The sequence below is a fragment of the Aegilops tauschii genome, chromosome 2 (genome assembly GCF_002575655.3).
Source record: "Aegilops tauschii subsp. strangulata cultivar AL8/78 chromosome 2, Aet v6.0, whole genome shotgun sequence".
NCBI lineage: Eukaryota > Viridiplantae > Streptophyta > Magnoliopsida > Poales > Poaceae > Aegilops > Aegilops tauschii.
This window is the reverse complement of record NC_053036.3, coordinates 87,360,117-87,378,307: the sequence shown is the minus strand read 5'-3', so window position 1 is coordinate 87,378,307 and position 18,191 is coordinate 87,360,117.

Genomic DNA, 18,191 nt, shown 5'->3' with positions numbered 1-18,191 from the left:
GGCGGTGACTGTGTCCCCTTCTGGTGCCTTCCTTGTCTCTCCTCTCTTCCCTCCCGCAGTCACAGCAGGAGTGGCGTGGACGCTAGTGACGACGCGGACGCTGTTGACTGGAGTTGTCGCCGATGAGTTGTTGTAGACGTAGCCATTAATGTCGATGTCGAGGTAGGCGATCATTGTGATATAGCCGTGGTCGAGGTATCATGGTCGATGTGTAGTCGTCGTGGATGATGAAGCCGCACAAAGCCGAAGGCGCAAAAAAATTGCGCTATGACGGAGCTGCAGACGTGGACGATGCACCTTGCGGATGTCAGAGGGTGCCGTCGGCGATGAGTCCACTGGTTTTGCCAAGACCGGAGAAAGCCCATCGAGCACACATCGGTTTTGCCAGAACCGTGTGGCTGTGTAGGGTCGTCACTGTAGTGACGGCGTGTCGATGCAGTCGTGCTGTCGTGGATGACGCGGTCGATGCCGTCATCGTGACGCGGTCATTGCCGTCGTCGTGGTCGCGTCTTGCAGAAAAGTCTGTCAGAGGACGCTAGGTGTCCATCTTGTGGACAAGGCAGTGGCGGTGTGTTGACGAACATGTTGGTGAAGACCACGTTGATGAAGACCTTGGCGATGAAGTGTCGGTGATGGCGTCGCAGTGGCGTGTCGAATATGATGTGTCGCTTGGAGGCGTCCCTCGCGGTGACGAAATGTCGATGCCGTGACTTGCTGAAGAAGACGATGGCGATTGCACCTCGTTCCACATCTGCATGGCGTGTGGACGATGCTTGTCGTGGTCACTTCATATGTATGTGCTCGACGAAGATTTTCTTTTGTGATGTAGTCGTACAGCTTGGTGTAGATCGCTTGGTGCGGGCGAGGGTGACAGGGTGTCCATGTGCGTCCGGTCGCCGGCTCGTACCTGTGATGATCTAATTTTCTGGGCGATGGCTCGGCTGGCAATGGAGAGTGGATGTAGCTCGAGCGCTGCAGCAGCTCGATGTAGGTCGCTTGGTGCGTTGGTGGCTGATGCCGGCGAAGTGCTCTCCCGTGATTCGAATCCGAGACACAGCGGCTCGGTGAAGCTTTGCATGCATTGGCCGAAGGCCGTGTATGTTGATGGAGTAGATTCCTGGCCAGCTCCTGTTCCGATGCGACCGCATGAGCTACACCTATCCTGCGTTGGAGTAAATTGCCGCAGGAGTGGTTGCTGCTTCACGGGCGTGTGCGTGCGAGGCCGCCACTGGAGGTCGAGCGGGTCGTCCGGTCGATAGAGCTGCAGACATGTAGAGCCGCGTTCCGCAGGTGTCGGCCAGGAGAGCCCCGTGCGAGAGTCCGCCCTCCCGTGACGGGAGGGGCGTGATCTTAGCCGCTTTGGCCGGGTCGCCTCTTCTTTGCTTAGCGCCTGGTGTCGTTTGACTCGTGCTGATGCGATCTACGTTGCCTGCGCCTGAGCTGGATGGAGTCCGCGCCGCCCCGCGGCGTCGCTGATTGAAGCCGGGCCTCCGGTGATCTGTGGCTCTGGCTCGATCATGCACGCGGAGCAGTACGACGTTGAGTCGTCCAGAAGCCGCGCGATTCTGGATCAAGCTCGCGGGATCGGCTCGAGGAAGACTCGGGCGCTCGATGTAGTTCTTGGACGGCTCGATGTAGGGCTCGGAGATGTGTCGTCTGTTGAGGTAGGATGGCGGCGCCGCCACCGCACGGATTTTATGAAACCGATCTAATCTATGGAACCGATGTGATCTTTTAATCGATTGGGTGCCGCGCCTCCGGGGAGAGGAGATTAATCTTCCTGGGGGCGGGGTGCTGCGGAAGTGGTGGAAGGTCCTAGGATCGGCGTCGTGAGACTAACCGCTCTAATACCATGTGAAAATTATAGGATGGCAATATTGTTGTTGTTTCTGTTGTATTGATCCGACCCTCATATGGGGTATATATAAAATACATTGTGAGGGAGAGAGACTTTAGAGGGCAAGTCGTACATGTTAAACCTATTATATCTCTAACTCCTACCTTTATCTTAAACACAATTATATTAGTTATACTGAAAATCAATTCGTTTTTAGTCAGATTTTTAGGCCAATAGGAACCTAACGGTTGTCTGTCCGGTTGTCTGTCCCTGTCACCTGTATGTCCATGTAAAAATTTGCTACCAGCCTAACGGGTTTGTCCATCCACCAAAGCCGGCCCGATTACACTGGAGGGATCTCGTAGCACCTGAACTTGCGAGGGAATTATAATAAGTTAAATAAAACAGAAACATGCGGGAAGGAGGGATCTCGTGTCAATCGATCTAATCACCAAGGAAGAAGCAAGCAGGAGGTCAAGATCACCAAGTTCAGAGACACTCACATGGAAGAAAAACTGCTGGATGAACCTCAGGGGACATATGTTCGAAAATTCCTCCTCACGACCTCTTTTGCGTTCATCAAAAAAAAAACTGCGGTGCATTACCGTTCCAGTATTCTTCTCATATGAACTTGTTCTAATATGGGCTGAGTCTGGAAAACACAGTACGCACGAACATCAACAGTGTGTGAAATCGTCTGAAAGAAAGTAGACAGAACATAAAACAGAAATTCAGGAATTCAGCACTAGATCAGAGGAAATTTCAGTATAATGTCAAACACCAGTAGTTTGACAGCAGCAACAGTAGTTTTAAAATACAAAGTTCAGGCATTGCTTACAAACAACAGTAATTCAACAATGATCAAATAACAGTAGAACCATCTATTTTTAGGCTATTTCTTGTAAAAATACAGTAGAATAACAGTGCAAATGACAGTGAGCTTTACAGTGTAATTGCAGTAGATTTACATTGTAATGTATAGTAGAATTACACTGTAAATACTACATGTTCCAGTGAGATTTTACAGTAGATTTACAGTGTAAATACAGTAGTGTTGCAGTTGAATTACAGTGTAATTTACAAGTAATTCTACTGTAAATGTCAGTGGAACTACAGTCTAAATACAATTGTATTTTACGATAGAACTTCAGTGCAAAATACAGAGTTTTCAGTGTAATTCTACTATAATCAAAGTGTATTTTACAGTAGAACTTCAATGTAAATACAGATTTTTACGGTATGATTGCAGTAGATTTACAGTACAATTACACCATAAATACTACAGTTGAGTTCCAGTAACATTTTTACGGTGTAAATACCGTAGTATTGCAGTTGAATTACATTGATTTACAGTTTAATTTCACATGTAATTCTACTGTAAATGTCACTAGAAATTTCAACTGACATGCACCTCCATCTTCCTAACAACATAAACACCCACTAATTGAAGAACACATCACTGTTAAACATAGACAGGAAACAACTACTCGGATCACGGCAACGCAGATGAGCTACTCCTGGAAACATGTCTTCTTCAGTTAGTATCGTCCGCCTGCAAAGGAAACAAACATGAGTATTATAAGAGAATGTTAGAATAAGAGAACATATATTGCAAAGGAGATTAAATTTACACACATCTTTAAATCAAATCTACAACTGATGTGAAGTCTAAAACCTTGACAGAGAATAAACCAAAACCCATAACGCATTGGTTTCACTGGAACCGGTTCTTGGACCAAAAAACACCTGCACCTACAATATTGAAATTACAATAGCTAAAATTACAAATTACACTAGAATATTCAGTTTACAGTGCGATCTTGTGAAATTCAGTTTCCATTGTTTCAGTGAAAAAATTACAGCAGCTAAAAACACCAATTAAATTTTGCACTGAAATTCTACTGTAATTACCATGTAAATTACACTGTAACAACACTAAAAAATTCAGTGTAATTACAGTGAATCACACTGAAATTATACTGTAAAATCCAGCGTAAACTAGCATGTAAATTACGCTGTAACAACACTATAAAATTCAGCGTAATTACAGTACAAATGCACAGTAAATTCAGTGTAACTACTATCCAAAAGAACACTGAAATTCAGTGTAACCACAGATGCATTTTCTGTAATTACACTGCTTAGTAAACTACAATGAAGATTGCACTGACTTACTAAACTGTAATTGCACTAAAAAAACTAGTGCACTGACTAATGACACTGACCAAGTACAAAAACCTGTCACGGTCAGATTTCTTCCACAAAACGTCAAACATTAACAACCACTGAAATTTCAGTATTTTTATTGCCAACACACTAAAAATAAGATAAAGTTCTAAAATGGTGCTAAAAATGGATGAAATAATACGCAACAAAGACCAACCCCAACAAAGAAGACAAACCCCAAAGAAAAGGTTCTGCAATGCTTGCAGGCCAACCATAGACAAACCCCTAACAAAAGGTTAACATAGACGAACTAGAAAAAAACCACTAAGAGCTACAGTGTGGAAAAGAAACTTCAGTTACACTGAAAATACACTATAATTTCATTGTAATGTACACTCAGAATCTGTCTTTAATTACACTGAATATTGAACTGTAATTACCATGAAAATTACACTGTAACAACACTAGGATTACTCTGCAATGTGCACCGTAATTGCACTAAAGATCCTAGTGTAATTTTAAATAAACTGAAAGAGAGAACTGAAAAAGAAAAGAAAAGCTAGACAAAAATAACTACCGGCGACATATGATACGAATCATCTTCCGCGGAGTCATTGGGCACAAAAACATTAATCCAAAGAATCTGAGGTTTCAGACAGATTACATAAACATGATACACAAAGGTCAACAACACTTACTGGATGAGCTAGAAAACAAAAGGAAAAGCAAAATTATGCATAAAAAGAAATAAGACAAACAACTGAATACTATGGAACTTAACCTGCTTGATTATGGAAATTGCACTGATGAAAAATTATGGAACTCATTGGGGTAATACAATTTTAAAAAATACTGCAAATTTCTGAACTCGCCACCAGGAGAATGACAGAAATAAACATGGTACTAAGGTAATGGTCAAAAAGGCTTGACCATCATTTCTACGAGGATGGAACTGCACAAAACAGAACTGTACCCGACATATATTGCAAATGCACTGAAGAAAAAAGATACTACAAATGTAGTGAAAATACTACCTACCTACCCTGCACAAGATAGCTAGCAAATATTGATGCAGAAATGAAGTCATACTGCAAATACAGTGAACAACACTAGTTACATAGCACCAAACTGAAAATACAAAACCAATACACTGTAAGCAACTAAAGTACCACGAATCACATACATTGGAACCTTAAAGTAACTCAGTACAAAACTGAAACAGAAAAATTCAGAGCAAGTAGGATCTAACACCTACATCGCCTCTTCCTCTCCGCTGCTGTAGCGCTCACTCTCTCTCTGCCTTGCCCATTTCAAACAGTGACGCCTAAGGAAATGAGAAAGCAAAATGCCAATTCATCGTCAGAAGAATAAAAGGGAAAAGACAGCGTCCGGGCGGTAACGGGCCGACCCAAAATGAAAACCGCGCCCGACAAGTAGAAACCGCCCAACAAAACCCAGCTCTCAGCACGAATCGCGCGCAAGATCGAACGGCCAGCGATTTCAATGACAGCGAATTGTAATTCACTCGACTGTAAAATAGCAAATCCGTTATATTATAACAATAAGCGCTGCTCATCAATGCGACGTCCAGACATTGAAATTCATATTTTGTACAGCCGGGCATGTACATACTTTTTATAGAACAAGGGCATGTACATATGTAGAGATCTTATGCAGCGTCCCAGGTCAAAGGCTGTGATCGTATTTGATAGTTTTTGCGGCCGGATGTTATGTATACACGTAGTCTTCTTTTAGGATACACATAATCCTATTCAAACCCGGAGAGATGCATACAAACGCAGCGCACGAGGAAAATAACGAGCAAAATAACCACTAAAGCGAGGGGGTACATGACTTATATATGGTGAAAAGGTGGGTAATTTACTTCAACTTTAGGATGGACCAAAAAATTAGAGAAATACACGGTTCATTATTATTAGATTAGATAATTGCCTTACGTTGTAATGGGAGAATAACATCCTAGTAGATTAACCCGTGACTACACGTCTGTTATTACATTGATGCGCTAAAATCTTAGCAAGTTTTTGTATGCAATCAGCATAATTTACTTACTATCTTATTGTTAAGCATTTATTTGGTAAAAAAATATTAACATATATAAAAAAATGATACAATTGATTTCATTTTAGGAAAAATCAATGAGAGAAAAATCAGAGAAGAGAGGAAGAAATCAAAGAGGAGAAGAAAAGAGGAGGACGTGTACATGAAAGGTTTGACGAAAGAGAGGTAAATGAAGAAACCTTACGTTCTTTTTAGTTATTATTATTATATAGTATAAGGGATATGTAGAGAGGGTGAGCACTAGTTCGTGGCCTCTTCCTTGACGACTTCAAAGACGACTGTGTCCTCATCAAAGGCTCAAGTTGGTCTTTGAAAACTACTATCTTCGTCACATAATATAAAACGTTTTTATCAGCTAACATAGCTTGTGTCTTATATTACGAAGGACATGAATTTTTGGGACATGATGGCACGCGATGCCGGTATCTCGGGCCGTCCACATGCACATCACGATTACTACTTAATATAGGGAGCTGCGCAATACCGGACGCGTTATTTGCTGTTCAACTGAAATACGTCGTGGTATACCTCGCAATAGTGGGTCAGGTGTCATTTATCATCGTATGAATACTCGCTTGTCCGATAGCGACTGAGCACACAGGTTGGGCCGGTCAATAACTGCTCTGGGTGTGGGGCTGCCGTCCAATAGCACCGGCCTCGCTCGTGCTATATATGCACTGTAGCTCGTCTTTAAGCCGGCCTGTGGAGGGACATGGCGAGGAAATAGATATCTTTGTAGACTAGTAGGTTCAGGAGAATATTGATCGCATGTATTAGAGCCCAAAAGGCACGTATATGTAGAGCTACAAAACCAGCCTATGCTTGTCCTCCAAGATCTAATCCAAGTTGAAAAGGAAAGGATGGATGGGGAGGTCAGATAGGAAGGGAAAAGATTACATGAAGAATATATCCCTAATACATGCTACGTATTCTTACCCCCCCTCCCCCCCCCCCCCCCCCCCCCGCCCCCCGCAGTCGAAGCGGCATTCGAGGTGATTCCAAGACTCGATCGAAATGCTTCGAATGAATTTGTTGGAAGCCCTTTGGTCATGATGTCCGCAAGTTGATGAGTCGTCGGAACATGGACAACACAAAAGTGTCCCAAGGCCACCTTCTCACGTACAAAATGAATATCCAATTCAATATGCTTCGTGCGGCGATGATGAACGGGGTTGGCTGAGAGATAAACCGCAGAGATGTTGTCACAAAACACCACGGAGGCCTTGTCAACAACACAATGAAGCTCGCCAAGCAGTTGTCGAAGCCAACAACATTCAGCCACGGCATTGGCCACTGCACGGTATTCGGCCTCAGCACTCGAACGGGAGATGGTAGGTTGGCGTTTGGAAGACCAAGACACCAAAGAGTCCCCGAGGTAGATGCAATACCCCGATGTAGAGCGACGAGTGTCAGGGCAGCCGGCCCAGTCAGCGTCAGAGTACGCAGCAAGGGCGATGGAGGGGCTGCATGTGATCCGAAGCTCGTGTGAAGTAGTGCCGCGAAGATAACGAAGCAAACGCTTGATCAATCCCCAATGAGCATCACGCGGAGCATGCATATGCAAACAAATCTGTTGAACGGCATAGGCAATGTCTGGTCGTGTCAAGGTGAGGTATTGAAGAGCAGCGGCAATGCTTCGGTAGAAAGTGGCGTCCGTCACAAGTTCACCGGAGGCAGTCGAAACCTTGGGCTTAGTATCAACAGGCGTAGAGGTAGGCTTGCAATTGGACATAGCAGCGCGATCAAGAATCTCCTCAGCATATCTTTCTTGAGAGAGAAAGAAACCAGAGGCCGTGCGACGAACGGCAACACCAAGGAAAAAATGAAGATGGCCAAGATCCTTCATCTTGAATTCCGTGCTGAGAGAAGTAATGATCATCCGAAGAAAATCGGCCGAGGAAGCGGTGAGGACAATGTCATCAACATAAAGTAGGAAATATGCCATGTCCGAACCACGATGAAGCACAAATAGTGAGGTGTGAAAGAGCCGAAGTGAACCCAAGGCGCCGAAGAAAATCACCGATGCGCGTGTACCAAGCGCGAGGAGCTTGTTTGAGCCCATAAAGTGATTTCGACAGTAGACAAACATGCTCAGGGTTGGCGGCATCAATGAACCCTGTAGGTTGAGCATAATAGACACGCTCATGTAAAACTCCATGAAGAAAAGCATTGGATACGTCCAACTGATGTACCGGCTAGTGGCGAGAGGCGACAAGATGCAAGACCGTATGAATCGTGGCAGGTTTAACAACGGGACTAAAAGTCTCACCGAAGTCTATGCCAGCACGCTGTGTGAATCCTCGAACAACCCAACGTGCTTTATAGCGATCCAGGGAGCCATTGTTGAGGAACGTAGCAATAATTCAAAATTTTCCTACGTGTCACCAAGATCAATTTAGGAGATGCTAGCAACGAGAGAGAGGGAGTGCATCTTCATACCCTTGAAGATCGCTAAGCGGAAGCGTTACAAGAACGCGGTTGATGGAGTCGTACTCACGGCGATTCAAATCACGGAAGATCCGATCTAGCGCCGAACGGACGGCGCCTCCGCGTTCAACACACGTACAGCCCGGGGACGTCTCCTCCTTCTTGATCCAGCAAGGAGAGAGGAGAAGTTGAGGGAGAACTCCAGCAGCATGACGGCGTGGTGGCAATGGAGCTCGTGGTTCTCCGACAGAGCTTCGCTAAGCACTACGTAGGAGGAGGAGGAGGAGGAGGTGTATGAGGAGGGAGGGCTGCGCTAGGAAAGAGGTGCGGCTGCCCTCCCACCCCTCCACTATATATAGGGGCAAGGGGAGAGGGGGAGGCGCCCTAGGGATTCCCCTAGGGGGCGGCGGCCAAGCAGATTGGATCTCCCTAGGGAAAATCCTAGGGAGACTTGCCCCCCAAGCCAAGCAGGTGGAGGCTTGCCTCCCAAGCCAGGTGGAGGCGCCCCACCTCCCCAAGTAACTTGGCAAAGGGTGTGGGGGGCGCACCACCCCTTAGTGGGCTGGTTTGCCCCTTCCCCTTTGGCCCATGAGGCCCTCCAACACTTGCTGGGGCTCCCAAAACACCTTTCGGTCATGCTGGCCATAGCCTGGTACCCCCGGAACACTTCCGGACTCCAATACCCTTCGTCCAATATATCGATCTTCATCGCCGGACCATTCCGGAACTCCTCGTGATGTCCGGGATCTCATTCGGGACTCCGAACAACCTTCGGTAACCACATACTATTTCCCATAATAACTCTAGCGTCACCGAACCTTAAGTGTGTAGACCCTACAGGTTAGGGAACCATGCAGACATGACCGAGACACCTCTCCGGCCAATAACCAATAGCGGGATCTGGATACCCATATTGGCTCCCACATGTTCCACGATGATCTCATCGGATGAACCACGATGTCGGGGATTCAATCAATCCCGTATACAATTCCCTTTGTCTATCGGCATGTTGCTTGCCCGAGATTCGATCGTCGGTATCCCAATACCTCGTTCAATCTTGTTACCGGCAAGTCTCTTTACTCGTTCTGTAACGCATGATCCCGTGGCTAACTCCTTAGTCACATTGAGCTCATTATGATGATGCATTACCGAGTGGGCCCAGAGATACCTCTCCGTCATACGGAGTGACAAATCCCAGTCTCGATTCGTGCCAACCCAACAGACACTTTCGGAGATACCTGTAGTGCACCTTTATAGCCACCCAGTTACGTTGTGACGTTTGGTACACCCAAAGCATTCCTACGGTATCCGGGAGTTGCACAATCTCATGGTCTAAGGAAACGATACTTGACATTAGAAAAGCTCTTAGCAAACGAACTACACGATCTTGTGCTATGCTTAGGATTGGGTCTTGTCCATCACATCATTCTCCTAATGATGTGATCCCGTTATCAATGACATCCAATGTCCATGGTCAGGAAACCATAACCATCTATTGATCAACGAGCTAGTCAACTAGAGGCTTACTAAGGACATGTTGTGGTCTATGTATTCACACATGTATTACGGTTTCTAGTTAATACAATTATAGCATGAACAATAGACAATTATCATGAACAAGGAAATACAATAATAACCATTTTATTGTTGCCTCTAGGGCATATTTCCAACAGTCTCCCACTTGCACTAGAGTCAATAATCTAGTTCACATCACCATGTGATTAACACTCAAAGTTCACATCGCCATGTGACTAATACCCAAGAGTTTACTAGAGTCAATAATCTAGTTCACATCACCATGTGATTAACACTCAATGAGTTCTAGGGTTTGATCATATTATGCTTACGAGAGAGGTTTTAGTCAACAGGTCTGCAACATTCAGATCCGTGTGTGCTTTACAAATCTCTATGTCATCTTGTAGATGCAGCTACCACGCGCTACTTGGAGCTATTCCAAATAACTGCTCTACTATACGAATCCGGTTTACTACTCAGAGTTATCCGGATTAGTGTCAAAGTTTGCATCGACGTAACCCTTTACGACAAACTCCTTTTCCACCTCCATAATCGAGAAAATTCCTTAGTCCACTAGATACTAAGGATAAGTTCAACCGCTGTCATGTGATCCATTCCTGGATCACTATTGTACCCCTTGACTAACTCATGGCAAGGCACACTTCAGGTGCGGTACACAGCATAGCATACTGTAGAGCCTACGTCTAAAGCGTAGGCGACGACCTTCGTCCTTTCTCTCTCTTCTGCCGTGGTCAGGTCTTGAGTCTTACTCAATACTCACACCTAGTAACACAGCCAAGAACTCCTTCTTTGTTGATCTATTTTGAACTCCTTCAAAATCTTGTCACGGTATGTATTCATTTGAAAGTACTATTAAGCGTTTTTTATCTATCCTTATAGATCTTGATGCTCAATGTTCAAGCAGCTTAATCCAGGTTTTCCATTGAAAAACACTTTTCAAATAAACCTGTATGCTTTCCAGAAATTCTACATCATTTCTGATCAACAATATGTTAACAACATATACTCATCAAAAATTCTATAGTGCTCCCACTCACTTCTTTGGAAATACAAATTTCTCATAAACTTTGTAAAAACCCAAAATCTTTGATCATCTCATCAAAGCGTACATTCCAACTCCGAGATGCTTACTCCAGTCCTTAGAAGGATTCCTGGAGCTTTGCATACTTGTTAGCATCTTTCAGGATTGACAAAACCTTCTGGTTGTATCACATACAACCTTTCCTCAAGAAAATCGTCGAGGAAACAATGTTTTTTTACATCCTATCTGCAAGATTTCATAAATAATGCAGTAACTGCTAATATAATTCCAACAGACTCTTAGCATCGCTACGAGTGAGAAAATCTCATCGTAGTCAACTCCTTGAACTTGCCGGAAAACATCTTAACGACAAGTCGAGCTTTCTTAATGGTGACACTTACCATCATTGTCTGTCTTCCTTCTAAAATCCATCTGCACCCAACAGCCTTACGACCATCAAGTAGTTCTTCCAAAGTCTACAATTTGTTTTTATACATGGATCCTCTCTCAGATTTTATGGCCTCGAGCCATTCGTCGGAATCCGGGCCCATCTTCGCTTCTCCATAGCTCGTAGGTTCATTGTTGTCTAGCAACATGACTTCCAAGACAGGATTACGTACCACTCTGAAGTAGCATGCATCCTTGTCGTCCTACGAGGTTTGGTAGTGACTTGATCCGAAGTTTCATGATCACTATCATAAGCTTCCACTTCAATTGGTGTAGGTGCCACAGGAACAACTTCCTATGCCCTGCTACACACTAGTTGAAGTCATGGTTCAATAACCTCATCAAGTCTCCACCATCCTCCCACTCAATTCTTTCGAGAGAAACTTTTCCTCGAGAAAGGACCCGTTTCTAGAAACAATCACTTTTGCTTCCAGATCTGAAATAGGAGGTGTACCCAACTGTTTTGGGTATTCTATGAAGATGCATTTATCCGCTTTGGGTTCGAGCTTATCAGTCTGAAACTTTTCCACATAAGCAGCCCCAAACTTTTAAGAAATGACAGCTTAGGTTTCTCTAAACCATAGTTCATACGGTGTCGTCTCAACGGAATTGCGCGGTGCCCTATTTAAAGTGAATGCGGTTGTCTCTAATGCCTAACCCATAAACGATAGTGGTAATTCGATAAGAGACATCATGGTATGCACCATATCCAATAGGGTGCAGTTATGATGTTCGGATACACCATCACACTATGGTGTTCCAGGCGATATTAGTCGTGAAACAATTTCCACAATGTCTTAATTGTGTGCCAAACGCCTAACTCAGATATTCATCTCTATGATCACATCATAGACATTTATCCCCTTGTCACGACGATCTTCAACTTCACTCTGAAATTACTTGAACCTTTCAATAATTCAGACTTGTGTTTCATCAAGTAAATATACTCAGCATCTACTCAAATCATCTGTGAAGCAAGAACATAACGATATCCACTGCATGCCTCAGCACTCATTGGACTGCACACATCAAAATGTATTACTTCCAATAAGTTGCTTTCTTGTTCCATCTTACTGAAAACGAGGCCTTTCAGTCATCTTGCCCATGTGGTATGATTTGCATGTCTCAAGTGATTCAAAATCAAGTGAGTCCAAACGATCCATCTGTATGGACTTTCTTCATGCATATATACTAATAGACATGGTTCGCATGTCTCAATCTTTTCAAAAACGAGTGAGTCCAAAGATCCATCAACATGGAGCTTCTTCATGCGTTTTATAGCAATATGACTCAAGTGGCAGTGCCACAAGTATGTGGTACTATCATTACTATCTTATATCTTTTGGCATGAACATGTGTATCACTACGATCGAGATTCAATAAACCATTCATTTTAGGTGCAAGACCATTGAGGTATTATTCAAATAGACAGAGTAACCATTATTCTCCTTAAATGAATAACCGTATTGCGATAAACATAATCCAATCATGTCTATGCTCAACGCAAACACCAAATAACAATTATTTAGGTTTAACACCAATCTCGATGGTAGAGGGAGCATGCGATGCTTGATCACATCAACCTTGGAAACACTTCCAACACATATCGTCATCTCACCTTTAGCTAGTCTCCGTTTATTCCGTAGCCTTTTATTTCGAGTTACCAACACTTAGCAACCGAACCGGTATCTAATACCCTGGTGCTACTAGGAGTACTAGTAAAGTACACATTAATATAATGTATATCCAATATACTTCTGTCGACCTTGCCTACCTTCTCATCTACCAAGTATCTAGGGTAGTTCTGTTTCAGTGACCGTTCCCCTCATTACAGAAGCACTTAGTCTCGGGTTTGGGTTCAACCTTGGGTTTCTTCACTAGAGCAGCAACTGATTTGCCGTTTCATGAAGTATCCCTTCTTTCCCTTGCCCTTCTTGAAACTAGTGGTTTTACTAACCATCAACAATTGATGCTCCTACTTGATTTCTACTTTCGTGGTGTCAAACATCACGAATAGCTCAAGGATCATCATATCTATCCCTGATTTGTTATAGTTCATCACGAAGCTCTAGTAGCTTGGTGGCAGTGACTTTGGAGAACCATCACTATCTCATCTGGAAGATTAACTCCCACTCGATTCAAGCGATTGTAGTACTCAGACAATCTGAGCACATGATCAACGGTTGAGCTTTTCTCCCTTAGTTTGCAGGCTTAAGAAACTTGTCAGGGGTCTCATACCTCTTGACGTGGGCACGAGCCTAAAATCCCAATTTCAGCTCTTGGAACATCTCATATGTTCCGCGACGCTTCAAAATGTCTTCGGTGCCTCAATTCTAAACCATTCAACATTACGCACTGAACTATCACGTAGTCATCAAAACGTGTATGTCAGATGTTCGCAACATCCACAAACGACGCTTGAGGTTCAGCACACCAAGCGGTGCATTAAGGACATAAGACTTCTGTGCAGCAATGAGGACAATCCTCAGTTTACGGACCCAGTCCGCATAATTGCTACTATCAACTTTCAACTAAATTTTCTCTAGGAACATATCTTAAACAGTAGAACTAAAGCGTAAGCTACGACATAATTTGCAAAGACCTTTTGACTATGTTCATGATAATTAAGTTCATCTAATTATTTAATGAACTCCCACTCAGATAGACATCCCTCTAGTCATCTAAGTGATACATGATCCGAGTCAACTAGGCCGTGTCCGATCATCACGTGAGATGGACTAGTCATCATCGGTGAACATCTCCATGTTGATCGTATCTACTATACGACTCATGTTCGACCTTTCGGTCTCTTGTGTTCCGAGGCCATGTCTGTACATGCTAGGCTCGTCAAGTCAACCTAAGTGTTTCGCATGTGTAAATCTGGCTTACACCCGTTGTATGCGAACGTTAGAATCTATCACACCCGATCATCACGTGGTGCTTCGAAACAACGAACCTTCGCAACGGTGCACAGTTAGGGGGAACACGTCTCTTGAAATTTTAGTGAGGGATCATCTTATTTATGCTACCGTCGTTCTAAGCAAATAAGATGTAAACATAACAAACATCACATGCAAATCATAAAGTGACATGATATGGCCAATATCATCTTGCGCCTTTGATCTCCATCTTCGAGGCGCGGCATGATCACCTTCGTCACCGGCATGACACCATGATCTCCATCATCATGATCTCCATCATCGTGTCTTCATGAAGTTGTCTCGCCAACTATTACTTCTACTACTATGGCTAACGGTTAGCAATAAAGTAAAGTAATTACATGGCGTTTTCATTGACACGCAGGTCATACAATAAATTAAGACAACTCCTATGGCTCCTGCCGGTTGTCATACTCATCGACATGCAAGTCGTGATTCCTATTACAAGAACATGATCAATCTCATACATCACATATATAATTCATCACATCCTTTTGGCCATATCACATCACATAGCATACCCTGCAAAAACAAGTTAGACATCCTCTAATTGTTGTTGCATGTTTTACGTGGCTGCTATGGGTTTCTAGCAAGAACGTTTCTTACCTACACAAAAGCCACAACGGTGATATGCCAATTGCTATTTACCCTTCATAAGGACCCTCTTCATCGAATCCGATCCGACTAAAGTGGGAGAGACAGACACCCGCTAGCCACCTTATGCATCAAGTGCATGTCAGTCGGTGGAACCTGTCTCACGTAAGTGTACGTGTAAGGTCGGTCCGGGCCGCTTCATCCCAGATAAGACTAGTAACGGTAAGAAAATTGAACAAATCATCGCCCACAACTACTTTGTGTTCTACTCATGCATAGAATATACGCATAGACCTAGCTCTGATACCACTTTTGAGGAACGTAGCAATAATTCAAAATTTTCCTACGTGTCACCAAGATCAATCTAGGAGATGCTAGCAACGAGAGAGAGGGAGTGCATCTTCATACCCTTGAAGATCTCTAAGCGGAAGCGTTACAAGAACGCGGTTGATGAAGTCGTACTCGCGGCGATTCAAATCGCGGAAGATCCGATCTAGCGCCGAACGGATGGCGCCTCCGCGTTAAACACACGTACAGCCCGGGGACGTCTCCTTCTTCTTGATCCAGCAAGGAGAGAGGAGAAGTTGAGGGAGAACTCCAGCAGCACGACGGCGTGGTGGCAATGGAGCTCGTGGTTCTCCGGCAGAGCTTCGCTAAGCACTACGGAGGAGGAGGAGGTGTATGAGGAGGGAGGGCTGCGCCAGGGAAGAGGTGCGGCTTCCCTCCCACCCCTCCACTATATATAGGGGCAAGGGGAGAGGGGGAGGCGCCCTAGGGTTTCCCTAGGGGGCGGCGGCCAAGCAGATTGGATCTCCCTAGGGAAAATCCTAGGGAGACTTGCCCCCCAAGCCAAGCAGGTGGAGGCGCCCCACCTCCCCAAGTAACGTGGGAAAGGGTGTGGGAGGCGCACCACCCCTTAGTGGCCTGGTTTGCCCCTTCCCCTTTGGCCCATGAGGCCCTCCAACACTTGCCGGGGCTCCCGAAACACCTTTCGGTCATGCTGGCCATAGCCTGGTACCCCCGGAACACTTCCGGACTCCAATACCCTTCGTCCAATATATCGATCTTCATCGCCGGACCATTCCGGAACTCCTCGTGATGTCCGGGATCTCATTCGGGACTCCGAACAACCTTCGGTAACCACATACTATTTCCCATAATAACTCTAGCGTCACCGAACCTTAAGTGTGTAGACCCTACAGGTTAGGGAACCATGCAGACATGACCGAGACACCTCTCCGGCCAATAACCAATAGCGGGATCTGGATACCCATATTGGCTCCCACATGTTCCACGATGATCTCATCGGATGAACCACGATGTCGGGGATTCAATCAATCCCGTATACAATTCCCTTTGTCTATCGGCATGTTGCTTGCCCGAGATTCGATCGTCGGTATCCCAATACCTCGTTCAATCTTGTTACCGGCAAGTCTCTTTACTCGTTCTGTAACGCATGATCCCGTGGCTAACTCCTTAGTCACATTGAGCTCATTATGATGATGCATTACCGAGTGGGCCCAGAGATACCTCTCTGTCATACGGAGTGACAAATCCCAGTCTCGATTCGTGCCAACCCAACAGACACTTTCGGAGATACCTGTAGTGCACCTTTATAGCCACCCAGTTACGTTGTGATGTTTGGTACACCCAAAGCATTCCTACGGTATCCGGGAGTTGCACAATCTCATGGTCTAAGGAAACGATACTTGACATTAGAAAAGCTCTTAGCAAACGAACTACACGATCTTGTGCTATGCTTAGGATTGGGTCTTGTCCATCACATCATTCTCCTAATGATGTGATCCCGTTATCAATGACATCCAATGTCCATGGTCAGGAAACCATAACCATCTATTGATCAACGAGCTAGTCAACTAGAGGCTTACTAGGGACATGTTGTGGTCTATGTATTCACACATGTATTACGGTTTGGACACGGCGGCCGGTGGTGAAGAAGCGGCGAGCTCGACGGCAGGGCCGGAGGAAGCCGCGGAGGACGACGACGAGTTGGGCACGGCTGCCGGAGAGTCGTGGAAGACAGCAGGCGCGACATCGGGCTGGCTGCCGTGGCAGCCGAAGGGACTGTCGTGGCAGCCGAACTGGGCGAGGCTGGAGCTGCACCCGAAGAAGTGGCTGCCGTGGCACCAGAATTCGCCGCCATGGCAGCCGAACTGGTACCCACGGTAGAGGAGCTGGACGTCCCAGCAGGCGAGGCAGCAGGCATAGTGGCCGCCGATGGGGATGCAGGGGCGGCCACAACTGGACTCCCAGCGACCCGTGGAGCGGGCGGCGGGTCACGCCGGCGAGGGGCCGGTGGTGTGCGGAACACCACAGCATCGGGTTGAGAGATCGAAGCTGGTGATGACGGCAACTCCTGCAGCATGGTCCTGAAAGGAAAAACGCTCTCGTCGAAAACAACATGGCGTGATGTTAGCACACGGCGACTGACCGGAGCATAGCAGTGGTATCCACGGTGATCAGGAGGGTAACCAAAGAAAACACAAGCGAGAGATCGAGGTGAGAGTTTATGGGGAGTAGTGGAAGTGGTGTTTGGGTAACATAGACAGCCAAAGACTCGAAGATGAGAGTAGCCAGGTGGTGAACCAAACAGAAGTTGGTGAGGATGAAGATTGTTTCGTGGCCGACAAGGTCGAAAATTAAGAAGATAGGTGACGGTGTTGAGTGCTTCAGCCCAAAACCTAGGAGGCATGTGAGCATGAAATAATAGAGTGCGGACACTATCGTTCAAGGTGCGAAGTATGCGTTCAGCACGGCCGTTTTGTTGTGAGGTGTAAGGACATGTGAGGCGGAGATGGATGCCGTGTTGTGCAAAAAAGTTGCGTGAAGCATGATTATCGAACTCACGACCATTGTCGGTTTGACAAGCTATGATATAGCGTTGAAATTGGGTGGCAACAAAAGCATGAAAATGAGAGATAGTAGAAAACACGTCCAATTTGCGGCGCAAAGGAGAAGTCCAAACGTAGTGAGAATAATCATCAAGCAAAACAAGATAATATTGAAAACCCAAAACACTTGTTATAGGAGACGTTCAAACGTCGCAATGAACAAGAGCAAAAGGAAAACTAGCTTGACTATCTGATTGTTTGAAAGGTAGTCGAACGTGCTTCCCCAATCT